The 27329-nt window shown below is 39.3% G+C and overlaps 1 pseudogene; it reads right to left on the reverse strand.

Moving 5' to 3' along the window:
- Positions 1-1974: 1974 nt before the first annotated feature.
- On the reverse strand, positions 1975-20271 carry LOC148998955 (autophagy-related protein 2-like; annotated as a pseudogene).
- Positions 20272-27329: the final 7058 nt, after the last annotated feature.

The raw sequence follows: 27329 nt of genomic DNA on the forward strand, positions 1-27329 counted from the left end.
ATAATTGATTTATCTGTTAATGCATACCTTCGTATAAGATCCTATCTTTAGCATATTCATTGTTCAAACCAATGCATTTTATTATTTTGGATATACAACTATTTAGTGGAGTGTCGTAATTCTCAATGGAGTCATTTACAATGGCGAGGTTATGAATAAATTTTGAAAGCGAGAAAATTTGAAACAATGATAACATCCATTATTGGGCAAACATAAGTTGGTTTCCAGTGAGGGGAGCAATAAAAATGGTGGTGACGAGCAATGTTGATGATATTGTGGCATTTAATAATTTGGTTGTTTGTTGTCATACTGATTTTGTGATTTGGACTTCCTTTATTATTTGCTTTTGATAGGTGATGATGTCCGTGGATGTACTTTGGCCTAGGTTAAGATTATTATAAGTGCGAATAAATGTTTTATGAGCTACAAATTATAGTGATGTACCTTTAGTATCATGTGGAATCTTTGAAGAAGTGGGGCCTCGGCCTAAGATCTTGAAATGCTTGATGTTGTTATGCAATCTGTGGATATTTTATCACTTCATTCGTTAATGTTTAGAACTTAAAGTACTTCACTTTGATAATTTTGTGATCAAACCCGTTTTTGTGTTAATGGGTTTTATTTTAACTTGGTAGGGTTTGTACATTTGAAGCATTTTTGTTGTTAACATTAGAGGGTTATTTCCCTGTGTTTGTGATGTGTTGAGTGTGGGTGGACGCTTGGCACATGGGCGTGGAAATGTTTGTCTATAATATGACTTGTTTGGGCTAGGTTTCAATCCAGGCCAATGGTTGGCATCGAATTTTGAATAACTAATGTCTAGACTGAATGTTTTTCATGCTTAGATTGTTTGTGTTCTCTCTTTAATGTTGTCTCATGACTCTCATCTGTATAATTAGTATTTGTTTTGTTATACTTTAGTTTCATGTTAATAAAATGTTGTTTACCTAATACGTTTTGTTGCATCTATGCAGGCAAAACCACCATAAGTCTCACTTTGAAATGGCTCCTAAGGCAACCACACAACAGAAGGCCAAAGGGGCTAAAAAAGGGAAACAAAAGCAACAGCAAGGCGAGGCTTCATATTTGGTGGATGACGAAGCAAAAGCGTCATTTATTCTGATTAATAAGCTAAGTATAGAAGAAGGAAGGGATGTAGACATCCCTTCTTTTCGAGAGGAGGTGTAGCGAGATATGTTTAAGCAGATTGGGTGGGATAACATCCTAAAGTTACCTCCTAAGTGTTATTACCAGTTGGTTAAAGTGTTTTATTCCAATTTGAGATTCAAGGAGGAGGAGGGAAACTTATATGCCCTGTCCAATGTTAAAGGGGTGGAGATTGCCTTGAATATTCAAGAGAGTGGGTGAAAGGCTAGGAGTCTCAAGTGAAGGACAAAAATATTTTTGGGAGCCTAGGAAGAAGTTTGATCACCTCATTGATGTTGGTCGGACTTATAGTGATATAATGGTTCACTACACGGGTAACACCAGCGTGAAGTTGAAGGACTGAAACCAATTCCTCATGCAATTGCTTACATAGTGCAACACAACATTATCCCACGAAGAGGTCACCGTGAACGGCTGAGTTCTTTTGAAGCCTATGTCACCCATTGCATTCATTCAGGGAGGCAGCTCAACATGCCGTACATTATTCTCAGAATGATGAAGTATGCAAAAGATGCCCACAATCGTGCTCTCCCATATGGTCGGCTGCTTACCCAAATCTTTACTACCTATGGGATTGATCTTGAGGGGAGGATTGTGAAAGTGGGAAGAATAAGAAGAAGAACAATGAAGTTAAAATCCATGGAAAAAAATTCCATCTTGAGATGGCGGATGTAGGAGTGCGGCCTCCGGGTGTAGGAGCACAACCTCTTTGTTGATCCATACATGATTTGGAGATGATTTTGAGCGTGTTGAGAACAAATTTTCAAATATGTCAAGACATGTGCGGAAGATTCTTCGGCGCGTGGATCAAGTCGCCCATAAGATGGGCATCCCAGATATTCCGGACTCCTCACCACCTTCTGCTGAATCTGAAGGATCTGCATCTGAACCTGAATAGGTTGACTATTCAGATTAAATGTAATTTGGATGTTTTGCTGAATGGGATTCTTTGTTTCAATCCTTAGAACAATGCTTATTTAATACACAGATAAGAATTTGTAGTAAGGTTCCCAGTTGCTGTTTCTTTATATTCCTTATATTTTGATATTTGAGTATACTATGTGTGATATTTCTTATATTTTGATATTTGAATATACTATGTGTGGAATTCATGGATTACATCCATATACACACCCAAAATTCCTGTTAAGGTAAGATTAAATGTAATGAGATAGGTTGATTGAGTTTATCTCCCCATACGGAATGTATGAAGTAATTTTAGGCAGGTTGGGGTTTGTTACGGAGTTCAAGTGGTGTTTGGTAATTCGTATGGTTGGCGGTGATGAAGCTGTGCATTAACATGAGACTTTCACTACCTTGTGCGATTTCGGAAGCAGATTGTGCGATTTTTTCAAATTTATTTGCAATAAAATTGTGTTCTCCATAGAATTGTATGTTTTGCTTATAGTGATAGACGCGTCAATGCGGAAATGGAATTTTTTCCTCTTGTGTAGTTAACACTAACATTGCTCCGTTCTTAAGCGAACTAACCCCTCCGGTCTACGTGATCCGTTAAATTAATATGGTTGTTTCCGTTGAAAAGGGAATCAATAAGATACTCCCTCTTTCCATCAAAACTCACTGGGGTTGAAACAAGACTTCAAACATAATCACTCCATTTTCCATACGTGTTGAGAGTTATAAATACGTTGAGGAACTTTAAAAGGGAACCACCCCCTTTCATCGATGAACACGAGAGAGCAAATGGGCAGTTCCCTTTTAAAGGGAACCAGCCCCTTTCATCGATGAACACGGAGGCGAAACGGGCCGTTCCCTTTTAAAGGGAACCAGACCTGTAATATGATGAACACGAGAGGCGAAGCGGGCCAGTTCCCTTTTAAAGGGAACCGGACCTATGTCCCGATGAACACGAGAGGCGAAACGGGCCGAGTTCCCTTTTAAAGGGAACCGGACCTGTAATATGATGAACACGAGAGGCGAAGCGGCGTTCCCTTTTAAAGGGAACCAGACACGTAATGATGAACACGAGGCGAAGCGGGCGATTCCCTTTTAAAGGGAACCAGCCCCTTTAGTCCGATGAACACAGAGGCGAAGCGGGCAGTTCCCTTTTAAAGGGAACCAGACCCTATGTGATGAACACGGAGGCGAAGCGGGCAGTTCCCTTTTAAAGGGAACCAGCCCCTTTAATATGATGAACACGAGAGGCAAACGGGCCAGTTCCCTTTTAAAGGGAACCAGACCCTATGTCCGATGAACACGAGAGGCGAAACGGGCCGTTCCCTTTTAAAGGGAACCAGCCCCTTTTAAAATGATGAACACGAGAGCAAATGGGCAGTTCCCTTTTAAAGGGAACCAGACCCCTTATGTCCGATGAACACGAGAGGCGAAGCGGGCAGTTCCCTTTTAAAGGGAACCAGCCCCTTTTAAAATGATGAACACGGAGAGCAAATGGGCAGTTCCTTTTAAAGGGACCAGACCTGTCATGATGAACACGGAGGCGAAGCGGGCCGGATCCCTTTTAAAGGGAACCAGCCCCTTTTAAAATGAAGAACACGAGAGAGCAAATGGGCAGTTCCCTTTTAAAGGGAACCAGACCTATGTCCCGATGAACTCGGAGGCGAAGCGGGCCGGTTCCCTTTTAAAGGGAACCAGCCATTTCATCTGTGAACACGAGAGACCAAATGAGCTGATTCCATTATAAAGGGAACCAACCCCTTTATTCAATGAAGAGACATGGTACAATATGACATGATGTCTCCTCCCACTCTACTTATCTTTTATGGATCAAGAATGTTAAAATCAATATGAGTGCTTCCTTTAGCTTGTTGGATATCAAATTTATTTTCTTGACATTGCTAAATTTGGATAAGATGTAACCAAAATTCAGGCTGAAAGATCATCGGAATGCTTTAACGGGTGTGTGTTTGAATGATACGAGAATCTTGTCCCTCATCCTTATATACAAAGTACTACCACTATGCATATACAAAAAAAAATTGTGAACCAGCCCCAACATAGTTGAATGATCCGAGATATTGTCCCTCATCCTTTGATACAAAGTACTACCACTATGCATATACAAAAAAAAATTGTGAACCAGCCCCAACCTAGTTGAATGATACGAGATATTGTCCCTCATCCTTTGATACAAAGTACTACCACTATGCATATACAAAAAAAATTGTGAACCAGCCCCAACCTAGTTGAATGATCTGAGATATTGTCCCTCATCCTTTGATACAAAGTACTACCACTATGCATATTAAAAAAAAAGTGGTGTTGTAACCAATATAGTTGAATGATCCGAGATAATGTCCGTCATTGTTTGATACAAAGTACTACCACTATCCATATACAAAATAAAGGGGAATACAAAATGTTTGAATATGATAAACCCATGTATGTCCCTCATTGTCCGAAAATGAGACACTCGTTTCGCATCCTCAAATGTCACCAACGCTGATCTTGAATTTTGGGACGATGGTACGTCTTTGTATAATCCAACGACAAAATAGAAGCAAATAATAAGTTTGAAATTAAGATAAAAGAGCAATACAAACACAAAACATCAGTTAATGCAATTACCTTATATGAAGAATTATCAGTACTTACACCAAGTTGAACTGAATTTTGGGAGGAAGGTACGTGCTGTATAATCCAACGACAAAATAGAAGCAAATAATAAGTTTGAAATTATTTGCATAAATGAGCAATAGAAACGAGAGATTATCACTTAATACATTTACCTTAGATGAAGAATTATCGGTACTCACACCAAGTTGAGCTGAATTTTGGGAGGAAGGTACGTCTTTGTATAATCCAACGACAAAATAGAAGCAAATAATAAGTTTGAAATTATTTACATAAATGAGCAATAGAAAGGAGAGATTATCACTTAATGCGGATTACCTTAGATGAAGAATTATCGGGTACTTACACCTAGTTGAGCTGAATATTGGGAGGAAGGTAAGTCTTTGTATAATCCAACAACACAAATAGTTAAGAGTAATTGTGCAACATCAGTAAAATTATATGAACAATGTCAATGTTTGGCTGAAAAATAAAATAAATTTACCTGAGTTGAGCATGTGTTATAGCCGTCAAACATTGACAAATAATCAGACTCTGGCAATGATACTTGTATGGAGCCCTGTCCTTCAACTAGGTTGACGAGTCCTCTTCTTTTTACTTTTTTCATGCCGGGGCTTGATTCTTTTTCCGGATCCCCTTTTTCGAGGCTGTTTTGGTTTTTAACGTGTAAAATTCTGTACGCTTCACCATTTACTTCGGAGGGTTGGTCGGGTATGTGAAGGAACGTCTACATGTTCTAGATCGTTGACAATCCCATTCAGATGCTTACATAGTATGTTATAACCAAAACTTGTTTCACAAGCTTGGTTAATGACTTTCAAAAATGACGGAGTAATTAGCCTAGTTCGCTGTACGCAACTTACTTCTCCATCAGCCTCAAACCTTGCATCCCCTTCTCTTCGTGTCCCGTCAAGTATGTGCACATCTCGGGCTGATTTTCTCCATCTCATTAAAAAATATTTTATCGGAATGCACATGAGTTGGAGATAATGGAAAACTCTTAACATATGGGCACAACAGATCCCAACATTCTCAAATTTCTTACAACTACATGTTACGCTTTCGGTCTCTGTATTACGCAATACTCTGTATGCTTTCCCTGTAAAGGAACCAGTTGCATCTGCCTTCAAAATCACATATTCAACATACATATTTGCGACATTACGGCTGTTGATAGCGTGACTATCCACCAACTCAAACTCCTTCAAAAACTCTTTGAATATAGTTGGAGTATATAACTGGTAAGCTTGATTCAACATAGGTTTCAACGAATGTGCACCCCCAAGAACTTCGTTACGTGCATCAAATTCCTTTTTCAATTCATTTGCACGTTTTGCGTCCACAACATCCTGGAAATGTCTCATAAACCTTAGAAGATCAAGTTTGCGGCCAAGACATTGTTTCAAATCAGCATTCAAACTTTCAGCCAACTGTGTGCTCCTCACACCTAGTGTGAAAGCAGTTCTTCATGTAACAACATGCCCATTTCTCCCTTATTTCATATGTTCTATCTAGCCAACTAGTGTTTAGAACCCCTTGATTTTCTCTTAAATTGGTCCATGCATATTCAAATTCAGCAACTTCTGTATAATGGTATATGCATTTGTTCAAAATTTTGAAGAACTGTGACTTGTCACTCATCAAATATCCATGGTGTTTCTTTGCATTTTGCAATAGATGCCAAGTGCACAATGCATGGCGTGTATTAGGTGCAACCTCAGTTAGTGCCCTCGCCATTGCAGGCATCCCGATCGGTGAAGATTGTAATTGCCTTCTTATCACCGTTAACTCCAAAAAAAGTTGAAATAACCATACAAATGACTCGGTGGTCTCATCATATAGCAAGGCGGCTCCAAATACGACCGAGTCCTATGATGATTAAATCCCACAAACACACCCAATGGTCTATTTTCTTTGTTTGTGTAGAACGTAGTATCAAACACAACCACATCACCAAATAGTTGATAATCACATTGCATCTGTGGATCAGCCCAAAATATATTAGTCAATTTGTCCTCCTTTGTCCATCCGTACGGGAATAAACAAATGCAGGGTTTAAGTTTCGTTGATTGTCTAAGTATAGCATCAAGCTCCCGGCATCCCCATATGCCAAATCACGCTGCCGTTTGTTATTCAAATAGTTTTGCAAATCTTTCTTTGTGAAGCCAAGATTTTCATTGCCCCCTGCTTGCAAACCCATCAAATTAAATGTCATTCTTGTTCCCATTCCACTTCTGTCAGCCATTGCTATTTCCGTGGCTTGGGTACTTGATATTGCACGCTGGGATCGCATCAAATGTGCAGCTTCTTCAACATGAAGAACATGGTTGTGTTCATCCACAAATTTGTCAACTACTAATCGTCCTTCATGATCTCTTTTTACAATCATCCTTGCTAAACAGCCTGTTCTAGTTTCAGGACGATGTTGTTTCCCTTTCCCCTCTCTTTCTATTCGGTATCCTTCTTTACTACACAAGAAACAGCGTTGCACGATGACACTCTTATCTGTCGTGCTCCTGTGTAAATAACTCTTCCGAACACTGAACCCACTCATGCGCCCATACTTATTATAACAGTCATAGGCTTCATCAAATGATTTAAATTCCATGCCTAATCGAGGTGTCACATTGTCATCCATTGTTTGATGAAACTTTCATAGTAAACCACAAGTACACATTAATAAAAGTTAGGAATGGCCCGAAGATTTAAGATTCATAAACAACAAAGATGAAGCCTTAAGGTACAATATGACATGACAACTTCCGGGAACACAAATTTCTCGATGCATAAAACTGATAAGTAATTAAGTCGATGAGACAACGGTGCAATTTAAAATCGTATCACAAATTCATTTAATAAACTGAATAACAACGACTTACACAGTACATATGGACCCAAAACCGGGAAAATATAGAAGTCATTCGCTTTCATATGTAATGTGCACAATAAATATGGAAATGCATGAGAATTATAAATATCAAATTATCTAATATGAGAAATTTCCTTTATAATGGTAGCTCAGCTACAATATAACCATTTAACCATGATATAGTAGTAGACAAAATTGGGTTGTAGAATGAGTAAAAGTAGAATAACCAGTACAGATATGTTGAACACAAAATCCAAATAGATGTATAAACAATCCTACTGATACAATTTACGGTCATACAAAGAATTAAAACACTGTACAAAATGGTCATACAAACAAATCCCACAGAACATATATATAAATTGTTGGTCATGACGAGATTTGCAGGGAAGTATAACATACCAATAATGGTCAGAATAAGATCTGGACGGAAATACAACTAGGTGCAAGCGTATATGTGTATTCAACATGAATAAAATAGGATACACATATATAAAATTCAATCAAATAACAAACCATATCATTTTGTTCAATGTTAACTAAACGAATTGATGTTTAAACTAATACATGCAACATCAACTTGGTCTACTTCTATTATCTACGAAAATAAATTAATCTTCTTAATCCTTAAACCAAGCCATATATATATAGTAGAGTATCAGAAATCACATCATATATTATTGTCCAGGAAAATCATTTAATGTGAATAGACGAAGTGAAAAAGTTGGGCATGTTGTGGACCAACGAATCAATGGATATTTGAAGTTTCATGGGTCACATTTCATAATATGTGGATTAAAGACAAATATAAATATGAGCAGCATAAATAGTGGCGTTTGTTATTCAAATATCAAAACGAAGCCACTCTCTATACCAAATAACAGAAACAAAATGATCGGACTCACCAACTGCAATTTGAATGAGGTAAACGCCACCACCGAGTTATTCCGGTCTTGTGTACGCTTCAAAGCAGAGGCTCAAATGGAGTTCTGTTAAGATTGTAGTGGTACTTGAATAATATTGTGGGAGAAACGTGAGAGCGGCTGATAATATGTACGATTTTGTTGTGTAAAACTTTCTTCCAAATCCGAGTGACACCGAATAACCACCCATTGCATTCACTTCTTTTTTGCTTCAACGAATACAAGTTTACCCGAGATAACCAAAACCGGGTGCTTCAATCGATTCCGGAGAGCAAATGGAAAATCACTAATGTGTTTATACGAGACGAGAGAAGAAAATTTTCATTATCGAGAAACCAAGACCAAAAATTGCAATTTTGCTTCGAGGTGACAAGCGACAAGTAATGGCTCCCAGGTTTGGCGCCATTTTTTTGTTCACATCATTGTAATAGTGGCTTACCATGGTTAGTGAAACCCAATCAAATTGATCGAATCACCGTCGGCCGATCGATGAGGGTAAAAGAGAGCGAGGCTGGACTAAATTTGGGCTCAATAGAGTCACGGTATGTGGACACATGAACAATTTGATTCGGTATTCATATGGGCCCGGGCCTAGCCCATATTTACAACAAATAAATAGCTCATTTAATGTTTCCTTCTCCATTTGAATTATCAAGTTCAATCGTATCCTCTCTCTCACCAAAGTTGCAGATTTCAGCCCTAGAAGCGACAGCGAGGAGGCTAAGAGAAATATTCCCGGTTACCATATACAAGGAGAAGAAGAAAGGTGTTAAGGTTATGAAGAAGGGGTCGGAGCGTTTTAGAGCAAGCGTTCCAGGTATCTGGTGTTAAGGTTATGAAGAAGAATAAACGGTCTCCACGGTTTCAGTTCGACTCTTCCATCTTTCCTTGCAGTTCTTACTTCCTCCTTCTTCTGTGTCTCACTTGTTAAGAATATTTTGTTCAGTTAACAGGTAAGATTTACCTTATCAATCCACATGTTTATCGAGAATTCTACGGAATGTTAACCTAAATTATTTTGGGTGTTGTTGGGGTAAATGGAATGCTGGTGTATGGGAATTCTTTGTAAAATAGCATGTTTTATTAAGTACCACCAGCATAGTTGTACATAGCATTCTTTAATTCCCATTACTTTTTAATTGATTAGAAAGTTAATCAGTATGAACCAAAGTCAGGTACGTTTAAAATTTGTAAAAAAACTGTTTTTTTGTTACGGATGAATTATTATAGTAATAATAATAATAATAAAATTACTAATAATTATAAACCATGGTTCACTCATGCTGTCATGGTTGTTCTTGGGTTCAAGTTGTTGTGTAATTTCTCTCAAACAATTACTTGGAATTCACTTCTCCGATACTGTGATTATGAGTCTACCAATATCGAGCCAATCACATCCACTTTTGGTACAAACAATCTTCCCTTACTTTCCGTTGTGAATCTGTATGCTTTTTGAATAATGTAAACCAACTCCCGTTGCATTTGGTTTCAGCTTCTTACTATCCTGTAACAATTCACACTGGGTTTACTACGTAATATCTACGTATATGTGTACTTGAAAGTCTGCGTTTATAATAATACATTGTCTTCGCAAAGGGGCAACATTTGTATAGGTCTATATAAAACTCAATAACTAATGTGTTTTCAAATTTTCATTTTGTTGCAGTTCAGTGATACGAAACAGCGAAATGGGTGGATGCTATTGTGAAGATGGGTCATCTACAAGTATGGAGCAACCAACTCCATTATGCTATTGCGGGCAAGGGAGGATGTTGCTCCTCACTTCACATACAAAAAAAAATCCAGGTCGGAGATTTTATAGGTGCCCAAATGGTGTAAAGCATCCATTTTCTTTTATTTGGGTAGATCAGATGTGTGGCAGTGAAGCAGCAACGTATGTACATTCTACAGCTTCAACGTCTTACGAAAGTGTGAATAGTCGAGGACATGAGGTGAGAATGGAACCAAAATTTGACGACCGACGTCGCAATCCGATGAATTTGGATCTTTGCAAGGCGAACCCTTAATCATGAGCGGCAAAATCAAAGATTGTTGGACAAAATTACATTGGAACATCTTGTAATTTTGTTCTTATGTGTTTGGCTATTCTTACTTTCTTGTTATGTACTTTATTCAAGAAACATTTAACCCCGTACGTTCAATGTCACTCTTTGTAACATATACGGTAGGACAATAATAAACTGGATGGGTAGTTCAGTACTTTATTTCAAAAAAATGTACTCTATCTATGTCAAACACTTATCACAATGTATTTGTAGGGTTGGAAGTAGTTGTCAAAACAAGTTCAGCTCTAATGTATGATATTGTGCCGAATCAATTATATAATACGTTGATATATATTGTCCATATGAGAGTTAAGCGGTGATGAAACACATAATTCAACCCATATATGGTTTAAATTTTTTAAATTATTGATTCCCTTTTATTAGTGTTACATCGTGGCTTTAAACATTCTTGTAAGTCTTCAATTTATAATTTCGGTGACTATAACGGGTGTGATGGAACATATTAATTTCACTACGAACCCAACTCAATTCACATTTGTTTTGTTATGTGAACACATACCAAAGGGAATGATTATCTTTTAAGCGGCGGGAACCCGTTTTTACGTGCGGGAACACGAGAGAGCAAATGGGCCGATTCCCTTTTAAGGGGAACCAGCCCGTTTCGTATGTGAACACGAGAGGCGCGTGCCCGGGGCAAATGGGCCGATTCCTTTTAAAGGGAACCAGCCCGTTTCGTTGGGAACACGGAGAGCAAATGGGGCGATTCCCTTTTAAAGGGAACCAGCCCGTTTCGTATGTGAACACAGACAGCAAATGGGGCAGTTCCCTTTTAAAGGGAACCAGCCCGTTTCGTCGGTGAACACGAGAGCAAATGGGCGATTCCCTTTAAAGGGAACCAGCCCGTTTCATAACATGAACACGAGAGCAAATGGGGCGATTCCCTTTTAAAGGGAACCAGCCCGTTCGTCTGGGAACACGAGAGAGCAAATGGGCGATTCCCTTTAAAGGGGAACCAGCCCGTTCGTATGTGAACACAGAGAGCAAATGGGGCGATTCCCTTTTAAAGGGAACCAGCCCGTTCGTCTGGGAACACGAGAGAGCAAATGGGCGATTCCCTTAAAGGGGAACCAGCCGTTAGTGAACAGCACCAAATCCTAAAGGGAACCGCCCGTTCGTATGGGAACACAGAGAGCAAATGGGCGATTCCCTTTTAAAGGGAACCAGCCCGTTCGTATGTGAACACGAGAGAGCAAATGGGCCGATTCCCTTTTAAAGGGAACCAGCCCTTACGTATCGATGAACACAGAGCGCAAATGGGCCGATTCCTTTTAAAGGGAACCAGCCCGTTCGTCGATGAACACGAGAGAGCAAATGGGCGATTCCCTTTTAAGGGGAACCAGCCCGTTTCGTATGTGAACACAGAGAGCAAATGGGCCGATTCCCCCTTTAAAGGGAACCGCCGCCCTCGTCCGTGAACACGAGAGCAAATGGGCCGATTCCCTTTTAAAGGGAACCAGCCCGTTCGTCGATGAACACCGAGAGAGCAAATGGGCCGATTCCCTTTTAAAGGGAACCAGCCCGTTTCGATTCCCGTGAACACGGAGAGCAAATGGGCCGATTCCCTTTTAAAGGGAACCAGCCCGTTCGTCGATGAACACGAGAGAGCAAATGGGCGATTCCCTTTTAAAGGGAACCAGCCCTAGTCGTGATGAACACGGAGAGCAAATGGGCCGATTCCCTTTTAAAGGGAACCAGCCCGTTTCGTGTGGGAACACAGAGAGCAAATGGGTCGATTCCCTTTTAAGGGGAACCAGCCCGTTTCGTATGTGAACACAGAGGCGAAACGGGCCAGTTCCCTTTTAAAGGGAACCAGCCCGTTTCGTCTGTGAACACAGAGACCAAATGGGCCGATTCCCTTTTAAAGGGAACCAGCCCGTTTAGTATGTGAACACGAGCAAAGGGCAAATGGGCCAATTCCTTTTAAAAGGAACCAGCCCGTTTCGTCTGTGAACAGAGAGACCAAATGGGCCGATTCCGTTTTAAAGGGAACCAGCCCGTTTCGTCTGTGAACACAGAAAGCAAATGGGCCGATTCAACATTTAAAAGGGAACCAACCCGCTTCGTTTGTCAACACAGAGAGAAAATACGTTGACGAACTTTAAAAGGGAACCAAGTACTCTCTTCATGAGAACACATACACCAATGGGGTTGGTTCCCATTTCATCCGGAGATCAATAAGTATCAAATTCCCTGTTACGAAAAAGAACAAATAACACTTTCAATAGGCGAAAATGCCGTTCACATATGAATGTATGCTTTATTTGCATTGTAACAAAAATGCATGAACCTGTCGGTGCGGCAAGATATTCAATTCACTTGTTAACAAAGAAATTAACCGATCGGACAATGTAGTCAAATACTAATGTGAATGTGTTGTTTCATCTAAGTCCATGTAAGAGAATTTATTTACATTAACTACGGGGATATAAAAGAAAAGAATCCAGTCAGTGAGAAGGTTTAGTGAACATATTAAAATGGATCCTAGATCAACTGAGAGGGGTAACAACGAATTGCACACATAGAAGAATCAGTTGTGGTGCCTTTCATGGGGTGGTGATTCAACGTGGTGTTGTATCTCGGACACGAGTGCAACACAAGTGCTGATCAAATATCCACAAGACAAATATTGAACCACATAAGGTTTTCCATGGAGGTTCAACTTTCTCTCCTACGTGTGTCACCATCGGATTCACCACCTATCATAGAGAAAGAAGGTAACCAGTACTAAATTGTTAGTACACGTAATGAATAGAAAAATCCAGTCGATCGAAGAAACGAGAATGTGTCCGTATTAAAGAAACGCCGCAACAGCGGGAAGAACATTCTCACCACAATATCAAAGAAGAACACAGTCACCGGGCCGATTCCCCTATTGGTGGCCGAACATGTGTTAGCAAAAATTGGATTTTATAAATTAGACATATTGGAAGTATCATAATTGTTTCACTATGGCATTGAACATAATGATTTCTTCTATATTTGATAATTAGGTTGCTTTTTAGTTCCTACTTCTTAATACCGAGACCACGAATGATGACAATATTGCATGGCAACAAGGATTCTGATCAATGCAAGAAAACAAAAGACAATGTGTAACAACTATAATGAAGTCATTGTTGGAGGAAAGGCATGGTTGAAAGGGGTTGGTTCCATTCAAAAATACGACATTTGATAATGTTGATCCTTGAATAAATATATTGGAGAAAATAAGTGATGCTCCTACTTATCACCCAAATAGTAGATATCATGGTTTACCGCTGAATTAAACAAACTTTGTGAATGACGGGACCAAAAGCGGCAAGTTTAATGCAGTAATGCGATGAATAAGCTCAACCAATTGAAATAGCAAGAAAAGGGCAAAAAGGCCAACAATCACAATAACCGTTTGGATATTTGAAGATGGGGATAATACAATCCTAAACTGTAAGTTTGTAAGTCAAATAATGACACTAATGTGAGGAATGGATATTGGAACTCCAAATATAGACAACAAATACTAGTCATAATACCAATGATTCAATATTCTCAAGCGGTAGGTGCGGACAATTAGTAGACTGTACAATGAAAAAGAAACATATAAAACCACCTGGAAATAAGGAAGCAATGCCTCTTCTACGATAGCACCTTCAGCGAAAATGGTGGTCTTCTCTGGAGGCATTTTTGACTCATCAAAATCTGAGCCACATTTGGAGACTGGTCTATTGATGATCCTTTAACCCCAAAGAAGATGATTAGAAAATCAAGTTGATCTTCATGAAGATGCACTAGCATAGGAAGGAATGCGATGGTTAACTTTGGATCGAAAAACCAAAACATAGCCATGCTTGAGAAACTTATAATCGATTGCAGCATCTCTCTTGGACAACGAGGTTGGAATCTATATTGTACATCCAAAACTATTGTCATGGTTTTCACTAGGTCATATGGTACTCTATTATTGTTGTAAATGGAATCTGAAATCCAATTACACTAGCACATTAAGGCCAAAAGTTGAAGGTCATAAATCACTACTCTTAATCTAGGGCCTTCTAGGTTCAAGATTCCAATTAAAATGCTTCGGGTGTTTTAATGATGCAAAACACAAAACAACTTCAATTCGAAATAGCCATTACTGTAAACAAGAATCCAATACCAATTCAAGCCATTATTGCACAACAGTTTATCTTTCATATGCCAACTACCCCAATGAGGAACATTTAAGTATCTAAGCAAAAGATTTGAAGTAGAGGCTTTCAAGAGAAAACCTACAAAGTTAAGAGCCGCCCAAGATTGATTTTTATATGACATAATGCATTGAAAAATGTATTTAACCATATTAGTAATTGAGATGATGCCTCCAAGGTTCCAATGATGCAAAGTATTTATTATACCGTTTTTATAAAAGGACAAATCAAAAGGACCCCAAAAAAAATTAAACCTCACAAGCAGATTGTGAAAGGGATCATGGCCAAAATGGTATTTTGTTTTACGGTTAATGTAATTTACGTCTGTGTTTTCTTCTACGGTCAAACAATTGACTTTTTATGTTACATTTGGCAGGGCTAGGAGTAGAACCAAGGCTAGGGATAGGGACGGGGCAACTTTGTCCCGGCACGGCCTAATCAAAGAATATCGGGGCGGGTTTGGGCTTGCTTGGCTCGTGCGGGTTCGGGAACAAAGACAAGAATTTTAGGCCTTGAGTCAAGGCCGAGGCTGGAATGGGCTTTTAGCTAAGAGCATTTGGGGCTGGATTGGGTTTTAAAAAGCCGGACCAGCTGTCCTGTTGCAGCCCCATATTCATGTTTTTATCATTACTTAAAACCCGGAACCGTTGGTAAATGCCTCAAAAATTGCACTTTACGAGATGAAATTTTAAATTAAATATATCCGGCATCAAAGAGGTTAAAAGCTAAGTTGAGAGCGCAGAGAATAAACGAAAAATCTAAATCTGAACATACCGGTACTCCTCAACAGGAGTAGAAGGATCTGGTATGACAGATTCCAAATCCAACCTGAAAGCTTTGGCAGAGGACTCTCTAGGGTGATCCTTTGAATGATAATCTCCTAAAACCTTCAACATTAAAAGGATAAGCATTATTCAAATGTCTGAATCATATAAATGAGAGTGTCAGAATAAATTAAACTTCAAGCATAAAATGTGATAGAGATATACCAACTTCCGGGGTGCTCTCTTGCTTGCTATCAAGAAGATGAAAATCCTGAACTGAAAGAGAAAGTTTTGACATGCATATTTCACCATCAGGAAACATATCATACCGAAGATCCATCTTACATAATTCAAGCTCTAAACAAACAGTAGCATCTCTGCCACTTGTATTCATGGTGCTTGTGGTAAGCAGTGCACTCCTCCCTGAGTCATCCCAGTCAGTCCCATCATACATTCGCCACCTCATGCCAATATTCTTGAGAAGTAGTCTTCCCTTTGCCTTGGAGATTCCACCCGAAGTTGTAGATGGAACCTCACTTTCTAAGAACTGCAATTCTTCAGGATGGTCACCTACATGTGAAATATGGTTATCTAAAATTATCAGTGAGGTATCCTGATACCATCCACTACTTCCATTTCCACCTTGGGCCACACTGCTTGATTTGTATCCAGCATTCTGAGGCAAGGACTGGTTGGTTGCAGATAACTCTGATGGAGGGCATGATTCGGATAAGTAATAGCCTTCTCTAAATTCTGGAAAACCCTCACCATGTAGGGATGATGCATGAGGGATTCCCACCCCTCGTCCTGACATTGATTCATTAAAAGATAAACAATGTGAAAAAGCTCCAGCATGACACATATGTAAATCATCTCCAACCAGCGCTCCATCAAGGGAAAAACAGAATTGGGATCCACGGGTATTACATGTGCTTGAACTGATCTTGTCAACATGAAATGCATCCTCACATATCTCATCCATCGGACCCACCACAGGAACCACGGTTTGAGTCTAGACTTGAAGCATGGTTTCCGGGGAGGTGATGAGGCAGAGACGCCTTCGAGAGATTATTGTCTCGGAAATCAAATCATCCCTATCAAGTGCCCTGCTTGAACATCATTCCACCTAGGCTGCAAATGCACAAGTGATTCATCCACATCAGGTGCAAAAAGGTGCTGCAGTTGAGCAACCAAATGAAGAAGACCAGATGTTGTATCATGGCAAGTCTCCAACTTAATATGAGATTCAGAACATTCTACTTCCCATAAGAGGCCATTCTTACAGTTTGTTCTCAACATTGCTTCTACAAGTGCCTCCCTAGCCACTTTAACATAACCCATCTTGCGAAGATGTTCCACACATTGTAGGTACTTTTAGCATTCTTGGATCCAGATAATGCACAAAGAAGAAGCCCTAGATCTTGCACCCTTATTTTGTAATCACTTGTCTATAGAATTTGACGTAGTTTGATTAGAAATATTCAATGAAGCGAGCAGCCAACGGACATGCCACATACGGTTGTCCCGACTCTTCACCGGTCACCAAATTTTTTATGTAGGGCTCGTAACTCAAAGCGGCATCCACCAAGTTAAAGGCAAAAGTCACTTCATAAGGTGAATCATCCACAGCTGATTCCTTGTTTGAGTTCTTGCTCTGTGTCATCGGAAGGTAAGCTGAAAAACTAGGTTATTGAATTCAACCAATCCAAGCGACCACCCGGTGCACCTATTGTACCGCTTCGATGGTTATAGGCGTAATACATTGGAAACTCTGGGGGTCCCGCAGTGCACAGCGATGCAGTGCCATGAGAACCAGCGAGATAATACATTGGCACCTTCACCATCACCACGGCCAATTGTAGAGTTGCTACAAGAGATTAGCAGAAGCTCCTTAGATGGACCTCCCGTGATTGAACCCCAAAGTCCACATTCGCCATGGCCCAACCAAACAAAATTTAGCATCACTAATCCCTCCAATATTTGCAATGAGATAATAACTCAAACTTACGTACTTTCAACTTCAAACTATAACAGGACCCTGGAAGTTCCGTCTGCAAGGAAGATTTTATATCCTCCACCTTATCTTATCCACATCATTCAGTATTTCGACAGATTCACATTCAGCAAGGATCGACAATTATTACGCTTCTCTCCTTGGATTGTCACATGGAGCAACTTTGTTATCACTAGCCATGAATGTTAAACCATCTAAAATCGACTAAGAAGGCAATGTATATCCTTATCCCGAGAATTGTTAAGGTGGATTGAAACAGAAATAAGATGGAAATGCGGGGAAAAATGCGAGCTCAAAATCATCTCTTGTCGTGTATGAGAATGTGTATTCTCCACATCCTTCATAGTGGTTACAGATGCAAATTCAGAACCATAATCCATCACCTTATTTCGACTCTTTGAACACTGGGCAGTAGCTAAGGACTGACCCTTCTTCGCCATCCAAGGACCAGTAACAGGACCCTCCTGCGAAGACATAGTAACGCCAGGATAACGACCTCTCCTGCTAATTACTGAGAAAAACTTATGGGCAGAGAAAGCATGCTTACGGATGAGTGAGTCATTGCCAATAGGAACTTTACAAGAATTAATGAAATAAAGAAAAATATTCCCAAACTCCAAATGGATGGAACGCGAAGCCCGGCAGCGAATCGCCTTTTGATTGCCATCTTGAATTTTTTCCTTTGTCCGGTGGTGTCTGAGAAGTCAATTGCAATTAACTGATCCCAGGAAGTATAGCATCCGAAATTAAGAAAATTGCAATTATTACCTGCAACTATTATTTAATAAGGAAAAGAGGATAGATAAATTCTTGTGAGCACAACAATTACCTGCAATATGAGAACTGCATCTCCACATTTTGCATTTACATAGTGTAAACTTTTGTCATCACATTCATGCTTTTGCTCTTCATCTTGAAAGGAAAGTACAAGAGAAATCCCATTAACAGTTGCCTTTAGGTTTGTCTCGACATGCTTCTGATCTGCACATGTATATGATAATAAAATAGATAAAGAAATAAATACGCATGGGTTACCCCAGAACAATAATCAAGTGTCACATGTTAAGAACACAGGGACCTCAGGACATAAGATGACAGTGTGGATACCGATATTAGAATGTTGATCAAGAACATACCAGTGGGAATTTGCAATGATCCAGAAGCAAGGCTGGATGCAGCAGTTATTGCGCTCAAAACAGAACATGTCAAGTTCCATATACCACTGTTGGCCAATCTTTGGTTGAGAATTCCTCATTCCATCAAAGCATTCAAAAAATTGATCTATCTTTGCAAATAACGAGAAAGGCATAATAACTTCTGTTAATAACTGGTAAGCTTCAGGTTATGCTAAACTACCCTTGACTAATACATAAACTACCCTTGACTAGGACTCAGACACTACAACTACTTGATGTATCTTCATGGTAAAATCTAACTTTCTCTTTGGGGTTTGCAAACTACTCTCAGTTAGGCAGATGGACATTTGCAATTTTCTTTCAAATAATTAAGAGTAACTAAACATATTCAGCTCTAAGGCATATCTACTTAATCACATCATACAAATGGACATTGTTATTTAAATTAAACTTTATAAGCAGAAGGCTGCTAATAAGTTCCTTGCAAATAACATTACCTTATCCTTTTATGATTTGAGGAACTCAATCATTCAGCAAGCTATTTAAAGATTCAGCAAGCTATATAAAGAATCAGAAGAACCATCTGAGTGATCCGATAAATCCGGAAGCTGCAAGTCTTTTGCAATTTGATCTACGCGCCGACGGATATACCGTACATCACCCCTGAGGATAGCAAATTCTCTCTCAAATCTTGACAATCTAGCTCCATCCGGCTGATCAACACCCTCACCAACCGGTGCTCCTACATTTGCACCCTCTGCTCCTACATCTCCCAATAGTATTCCAAACCGAAAATTACTGGCAGATATTTTTGCATCTTTCTTCTTCATCTTCTTCTTCTTCTTCTTCTTCCCCACTTCAGAATCCACCGCTGACAGATGAATATGATAATGCTCAAAAATGTGTGTCAGTCAGTTTGCCATAGGGGAGAGCCCGATTAGGTGCCAATCTAGCGTACTGCATCATTTTCATAATGATGTACGGTAGGTTCAACTTGTTACCTGTATGCACACAATAGGTGACATAAGCTTCAAATGAATTTAAGGTGTCATGGTGACCACTGCGAGGTACAACATTGTGTTGCACAATGTATGCAATGGCGTGCGGAAGTGGTTTCAGCTGCCTCAACTTCACATGCCTCGTGTCACCCGTATAATTCAGCATTATATCCCTATATGTCACATCCACATTAATCAAGTCATCGAACTTCTTCTTAGGCTCCCAGAATACTTTTGCACCTTCATTTGAGATTTGTAGAATCTCAGCTAACTTACAAATATCAAACTTTATTTGCACCCCTTTAACTTTGCTTATGGCTCCAATCTCTTCCCCAACTCCTTGGACAATCAAATTCTTATAAAACTCTTTCACCAAGTCCTCATAACACTTGGTATTTACCTGAAGTATTTTTTCCCAACCGATCTCTCTAAATCTGGCTGCTAAACCTACAGCCTCGAAAGAAGGAATGTCCACTTCCCTTCCTTCAGCTATAGCTTGCTTATTTAATCTTCTGGGATTGCATTGGGGATCATCATCATTGAACCAGCCCCTTTCTTCATCACCTTCTACCACTGATTTCCCCTTATCCTTTGCCATAGCCTTCCGCTTTGATGGCACATGCTTTCCGATTCGTTGCCATCTTACGGCCCATATACTACTCCAACTCTAATTGCTGCACATATCAAAAAACATATTGGATAATCAACATTTAACACAAATTAAAGTAAACTATAACAAATTTAACATGCAGCCCTAAAGCTGTAAAATAATAAACAAAAGGGTCCAACCAAATTTAACACAAATTTAACATGCAGCCCTAAACCGTAAAATAAAAAACTAAATGATAGATCTTTGTGGCTAATCACATTCAACATGCAAATCCAAACTAATTGGCGGCATAAAACTTCATCAATAATACCAACTCAAACTAATTGGCGGCATAAAACTTCATCAAGCTGCAATAGATGCTGTCTCTAAGGAAAAGACTGTTATGCTAGTCATGCACAAGTGTTATTGACATACTTTTAGAAAGGAAATGTGCCACTAACCACACCTATCAAACAAGTCGACCCAGGGGTAAACTTGTTGAAGACAATACTTACAATAAATAGATAAACAAATTGCACCAATTAAACCCACTTGAAGAAGGAGACAAATGACAACCCGGATACACCAGGTGACCCTTCATTATACAAGGTCACCGTTCAAAATAGCAGCTCGAAAAATTTAAACTAACCATTCTCTCTACAGGATTTACCAATTGAAATGAGAACCATTAAGACACTCTAAAAGTTTACCCAAATGCATCAATTTTATGCGGTACGAGAAAGGTGCTAGTGTAATTGGATTTTGATTCCATTTACAACAATAATAGAGTACCATATGACCTAGTGAAAACCATGACAACGGTTTTGGATGTACAATATAGATTCCAACCTCGTTGTCCGAAGAGATGATGAACCGATTATAAGTTTACGAAGCATGGCTATGTTTTGGTTTTTCGATCCGGGTTAACCATTGCATTCCTTCCTATGCTAGTGCATCTTCATGAAGATCAACTTGATTTTCTAATCAACTTCTTTGGGGGTAAAGGATCATCAACTTCTTTGGGGGTAAAGGATCATCAACAGACCAGTCTCCAAATGTGGCTCGGGATTTTGATGAGTCAAAAATGCCTCGGGAGAGAAGAGGCATTGCTTCCTTATTTCCAGGTGGTTTTATATGTTTCTTTTTCATTGTACGAGTCTACTAATTATCTGCACCTACTACTAATCATTGGTATTATGACTAGTATTTGTTGTCTATATTTGGAGTTCCAATATCCATTCCACACATTAGTGTCATTATTTGACTTACAAACTTACGAGTTACCTTGCATTGATCTATACTTACATTTGAATGCTAAAAGAACAACAACATTAAACCCCTCCACAACCCCACAAAAAGGTAAAACAACAAATACTAAAGAAAACCGACCAAATCAAGTTATTACAGAGCATTTTTCATCTTTAAGCAACGACCAAATCGGGGTTTCGACCACATCAAGTTATTCCGGGCATTTTTCATCTTTAACTTTAACGACCAAATCGGGGTTTCGACCACATCATCGGGAATTTCCATGGTAAGGGTTTTATGAGTTGGTTATTACCTTTTTGAAAGAAGAATCGCGAGAGACGAGAGGAGGCGAGACAATACGAGAATCTGAAATCGATTTCTCTAAATCGCGATGGGATGGAGCTGCTTCTTCTTCTTCTCCTGCTTCTTCTTCTTCTCTCTGCTTCTTCTTCTTCTTGCTCTTCTAACTGCTTCTGCTTCTTCTCTTCTCCGATGCTTCTTCTTCTTCTCTTCGCTTCTTCTTCTTCTTCTTCTCTTCTTCTTCTTCTTCTTCTTCTTCTTCCTCTTCTTCCTCTTCTTCTTCTTCTTCTTCTTCTTGTCGATTTCTTGTAACTTGAGATCAGCCTTCAAGCTCCGCAATCGTTGCGATGAACACCGCTGCTTCTTCTTCCTCTGCGATGAACACCGCTGCTTCTTCTTCCTCTTCTTCCTCTTCTTCTTCTTCTTCTCTGCTGCGATTTGTTGTAACTTGAGATCAGCCAACAACGCAAAGCAGAAATGAAAATGAAATGGGCGGGTTGGTTTTTAGCTTCTTACGATTTTGAACTGGTTGTATATCCGGTTCTTTGTACAACCGTATATACGTATAGGCTGGTAGTATGGAATACACGTTTAATTACATTTACTATACCCAGTCGAACCGCCCAGATGGACCGGTTGGTTTGCATCAGACCGAACCGAACTCATAAAACCTCTGTTCACACGGTAAACGTAAAGGGGTAAAGGGATTTTTGGATTATTTAATTAGAAGGATCATGAGATGTGATTATTGTCTTCCTTGACTATGTGTAGTACTGAAATAATGACGGGATTAGCAATTTTGATGGCATGGGAATTAGTAATTATTGTGCCATCAATCTGGGCTCCTCATTTCTTGAGTTTTCTGTTAGTTGGTGGGGGTAGTATTGGATTGTTGGCTCAATGAAGTGTGACCTGAGGAATGTTGATATGACTAGATTTTCGATGGGTTTAGGCTTGACATGGGTTAGCAGGTTAGCTTCGTGACTGCAGATTTAATCAGATAGAATCTCTTGTATGCCATCGATTATTCTGATATTTGGTGGGTGTTATTTGGAAATGACAAATACCTTGCAACAGATCTTCCATGTAACGTAGCTAGTTCCACAAACTGGAGATCAAACCCATGTCCCTAGTTTGAGTACTTATGTTTGCATTTCAAAATTTTCAATTTTTCATCCCAAAGTTTATGCTAATAGAGGGTAGCATGTTTGCAAAGCATCTCGCTAAGTTTCCCAACTTTGCATCATTTAGTTCAAGTTAAAGATGTGGAATGGTTTGAGTACTTGTGTAGGTTTGTTTTTGTTAGGGACAACGGATGCACAATCACAAACAGAGAAGAAACACAAGCAAAAACACACAAGAGGAACTTAACGTGGTTTGACAAAACATTGCCTACATCCACTAGAGAGAAAAGAAGTTTCATTATTTCAAAAAACCTCACACTACTCTCACATCCACAAAATGTTACCCTTTGCCTTTTTTTTTCTTTTCCTTAGGTTATCCCACAGAGACTATTTATATGGAAACCTAAAACCTAATCCCAATATAATTACAACTTTAACCCAATACCCAAATCCTGTTTCAATTACAACTACAACTACAACTATAATTACATGGATCCCCAGAATACAAGATGCCCGCCTGCTCATCAGGTAGCGGGATCCCCATGTCCGCTTACGACACAATGTGAAGCACAAGCCGTATTCAACAATCTCTCACTTGGCGAATGTTTCACATGCTTCTTCAAACCCAAATCAGTTGTACACCATTAAAACTTCTCGGAACTCACTGCCTTGGTAAGAAAATCAGCACTATTTACTTTTGTGTCAATTTTCTCTAGCATCACAACTTTTTGTTCTATCTTCTCTCTTATAAAATGGTATTGTATGCTGATATGCTTGGTCCTTCATGAAAATCTGGGTTTTTGGCCAAGAATATATCACTCTGACTATCACACCCAACTATTAGTCCACCTTGTGTAAAACCAAGCTCTTTACACAACTTATGCAGCCAAATCACTTCCTTGGCAACATGTGTCAAGGCCATGTACTCTGCCTCTATAGTAGATAAGGCAATTGTGCTTTGCCTCTTGCTCATCAAACTGATAGTTCTGCCAAATAAGGAAACAACATATCCACTGGTAGATCTTCTACTATCAATGTCACCTCCTCAGTCAGCACCCACAGAGCATTGTAGCTCTAATGGTGGCTGACCCTTTGAGCTCTTCATGCCTTCATAGCATAACTCAAAATCAGATGTATAGCGAAGATAGCGAAACACACGCTTCACTACCATCCAATGCTCTTTCCCTGGTTTGGACATAAATCTGCTCAATCCTCCCATTGCTTGGACAATATTTGGACGAGTACAAATCATGGCGTACATCAAACTCCAACAACACTTGCATAGGAAATTGATGCCATCTCTTCTTCCTCCTTTTCAGTCTTGAGGCACTGGAGAGTTGATAACTTACAACCTGTAGACATGGGAGTTTTTACTGGCTTGCAATTTGACATATTGAATTTTCTTCAGAACATTTTTAATATATTGCTTTTGACTCAACCACAACCTTCCTTTTTCACGGTCCCTCTCAATCTACATCCCCAAAATTAGATTTGTTGGGCCTAAATCTTTCATCTCAAACTACTCTGCTAGAAGTCCTTTAACTATGCCAATCATCTTCATATTGTTCCTAACAAGCAACATTTCATTTACATACAAGGTTAGAATAACAAAGTTACTTTCTAACCTTTTTACATAGGCACAATGATCAACATCACAACAATCAAACCCAAGCTTCAAGACATATGAGTCAAATTTCTAATACCACATTCTGGGAGACTGTTGCAAGCCATACAAAGACTTATTTAACTTGCACACTAAGTCTTCATTTCCTCTTACCACAAACCCCTTTGGCTGCTTCATGTAGATATCCTCTTCCAAATCACCATAGATGAATGCAGTCCTTACATCCAGCTACTCCACCTCCAAATTATATGTAGCTGTGACAAATAGAACAAGTCGTATGGAATTTAATTTTGCAACTGGTGAAAATATCTCACCATAATCAACCCCTTCTATCTGAGAGTATTCCTTTTCAACCAACCGAGCTTTGTAGTGTTCTATCTCCCCATTTGCACCAACCTTTTTCTTTCATAGCCTCCTCCCACTGTTTGGAATCATCTGAGCTTCTTGTTGCTTTACTGTGCTTGGATCGTCACCTATGATATTCATGGCATAATTATCATTACTGGCATAAATGATATAGTTATCAGGTGTATACCTCTCTAATGGTCTTTTCTCCCTTGTGGATCTCCTTAACCCTGGACCAACTACTACTTCAACCTCAGCCTCAACTTCTATTTCAAAATCTATATCCTCTATCTCATTAGGTTCAACAGATGCAAAATCTGAATTTTCTGCTCCACTTTGTGTGTTAATTGACTGTTCTTCAAAGCTCACATCCAATGTTACTGTCTGTGGCCTTTCTGGAGCATCTGGAAAAATCTTATTCAAATTTAATTATCTGAACACAACATCTCTATTGTAAGAGATGCATCTAGTTTCTGGATTCCACAACTTATATCCCTTCATACCATCCTTGTACCCAATAAAGATGCATTTCTCTGACTTCATATCAAACTTGTTCTTTTCTCCTTTGGCACATGCACATATGCCTCACAACCAAATACTCTACCAAAAAATGCTTCAAACGGGGTATGATCCTCCAAAGCTGATGTAGGGGACTTGTTTTTGAGATAACATGCAAAAGCTACTGCTTCTGCCCAAAATTCAGCTACTAAACCTGCACCGCTTATCAAACATCTTGCTTTCTCCATGAGTGTCCGATTCAACCTCTCTACCACTCCATTCTACTGGGGTGTATATATTTGTGTATTCTACCTTGCTATCCCACTGTCCGCACAAAATTTGTTATACTTTGTTGAACGAAATTCTTTTTCGTTGTCAGTCCTCAGTACTTTGATTTTTTTTTGTCAAACTGATTTTCCACCAAGGCTTTGAACTTTTGAAAAATTTTAAACACCATATCTATGTTCTGCAAGAAGTATAACCATACATATCTTGAAAATCATCAGTAAAAGAAACATAATACCTTGATTTTCCAAGTGATGCACTAGGTGTATGTCCAAAGACGTCATTGTGGATCAAGTCCAGAATGCCTTTTGCTCTACCTCCTTTGGATTTAAATGAAACCCGCTTCTGTTTCCCATATAGACAATGCTCACAGAAATCAAATCCCATAGAACATCTTGGCATTCCATCCACTAGCTTCTTTGTTGTCAAGGTCTCTAGTCCCTTCCAACCAAAATGACCCAACCTTCTATGCCACAACATTGAAGTGTCCTCCTCCACCTACTCAGAGATATAGCTCTCTCCATTGAACAATATGTTGCACAGTAGTTTCCATAGCTTCCTATGTCGTTCTCCTCTAGCAATTACCATGGACCCATGAGTTAGTTTGCATGAATACTTGTCACTGCTAAAATTGAAACCAGCATCTGCCATAGTTCCTACTAAGAGAAGATTTATGGTAAGACCAGGAATATGCATTACACTAAGCAAATCCTTGATTGTTCCATCTTTCATCATTAGTCTCACCTTCCCACGACCAACTATATCAAGTTTTTTGTCATCTCCTATCCTCACTATACCCCTGTGACATGGCGCACAACTACAAAATCATTTCCTACGAGGTGTCATATGGAAAGATACTCCAGTATCAATTATCCATTCATTGCAATCACTTTGAGATGAGTTACCTACCATGTACAAATCTCTTATGCTATTGTCATCATCCTTCTTTGTAGCAGAAGATGATACCTCATCTGGCTTTTCTCTGCAATTCTTCCTCATGTGTCCAACCCTTGCACTTCCAATACTTGATTCCAGATTTATCTCGGGATTTAGACCTTCCCCTAGATTTACTTCTATCACCATAGTTAGTTTTCTCATTGCTTCTCCCTTTAACCACTAGAGCCTCAATCATGGTACTTTCAGAACCCATCTTTCTCATTTCCTCGGACAACAAGACTGCTACTACAGTCTTAAAAGATAGTTTGCTAACACCAAAACCAATCAAAATAATTATATGCTCCCAAGAGTTAGGTAGTGAACAAAGTAAAGTACAAGCTTTATCTTCCTCATCCAGATTAACATCTATAGATGCAAGTTGTCCACATATAATATTAAATTCATTTAAATGCATAGAAAATGAATCACCTTCACTCATCCGCAGGTTGTACAGCCTTCTTTCACGAAACAACTTATTCACAAGTGACTTGCTTTGATAAAGGCTTCACAACTTCGTTCAAAGATCCTTCGCTATCTTTTTAGAAGCCACGTTCATCAAAACATTATCAGCAAGGCACACCTAGATTAGACTTCGAGCATTCCGATCGTTTTTTATCCATTCCATTATCTTAGACACATCCGCCTCTGATGGTTTATCGTTTTCAACCACGTACCACAGATCTCTATCCATGAGTAAAGCCTCCATC

The sequence above is a fragment of the Hakea prostrata genome, unplaced genomic scaffold (assembly GCF_041222555.1).
Source record: "Hakea prostrata isolate BN-2017 unplaced genomic scaffold, UWA_Hpros_2 contig_84, whole genome shotgun sequence".
Lineage (NCBI taxonomy): Eukaryota > Viridiplantae > Streptophyta > Magnoliopsida > Proteales > Proteaceae > Hakea > Hakea prostrata.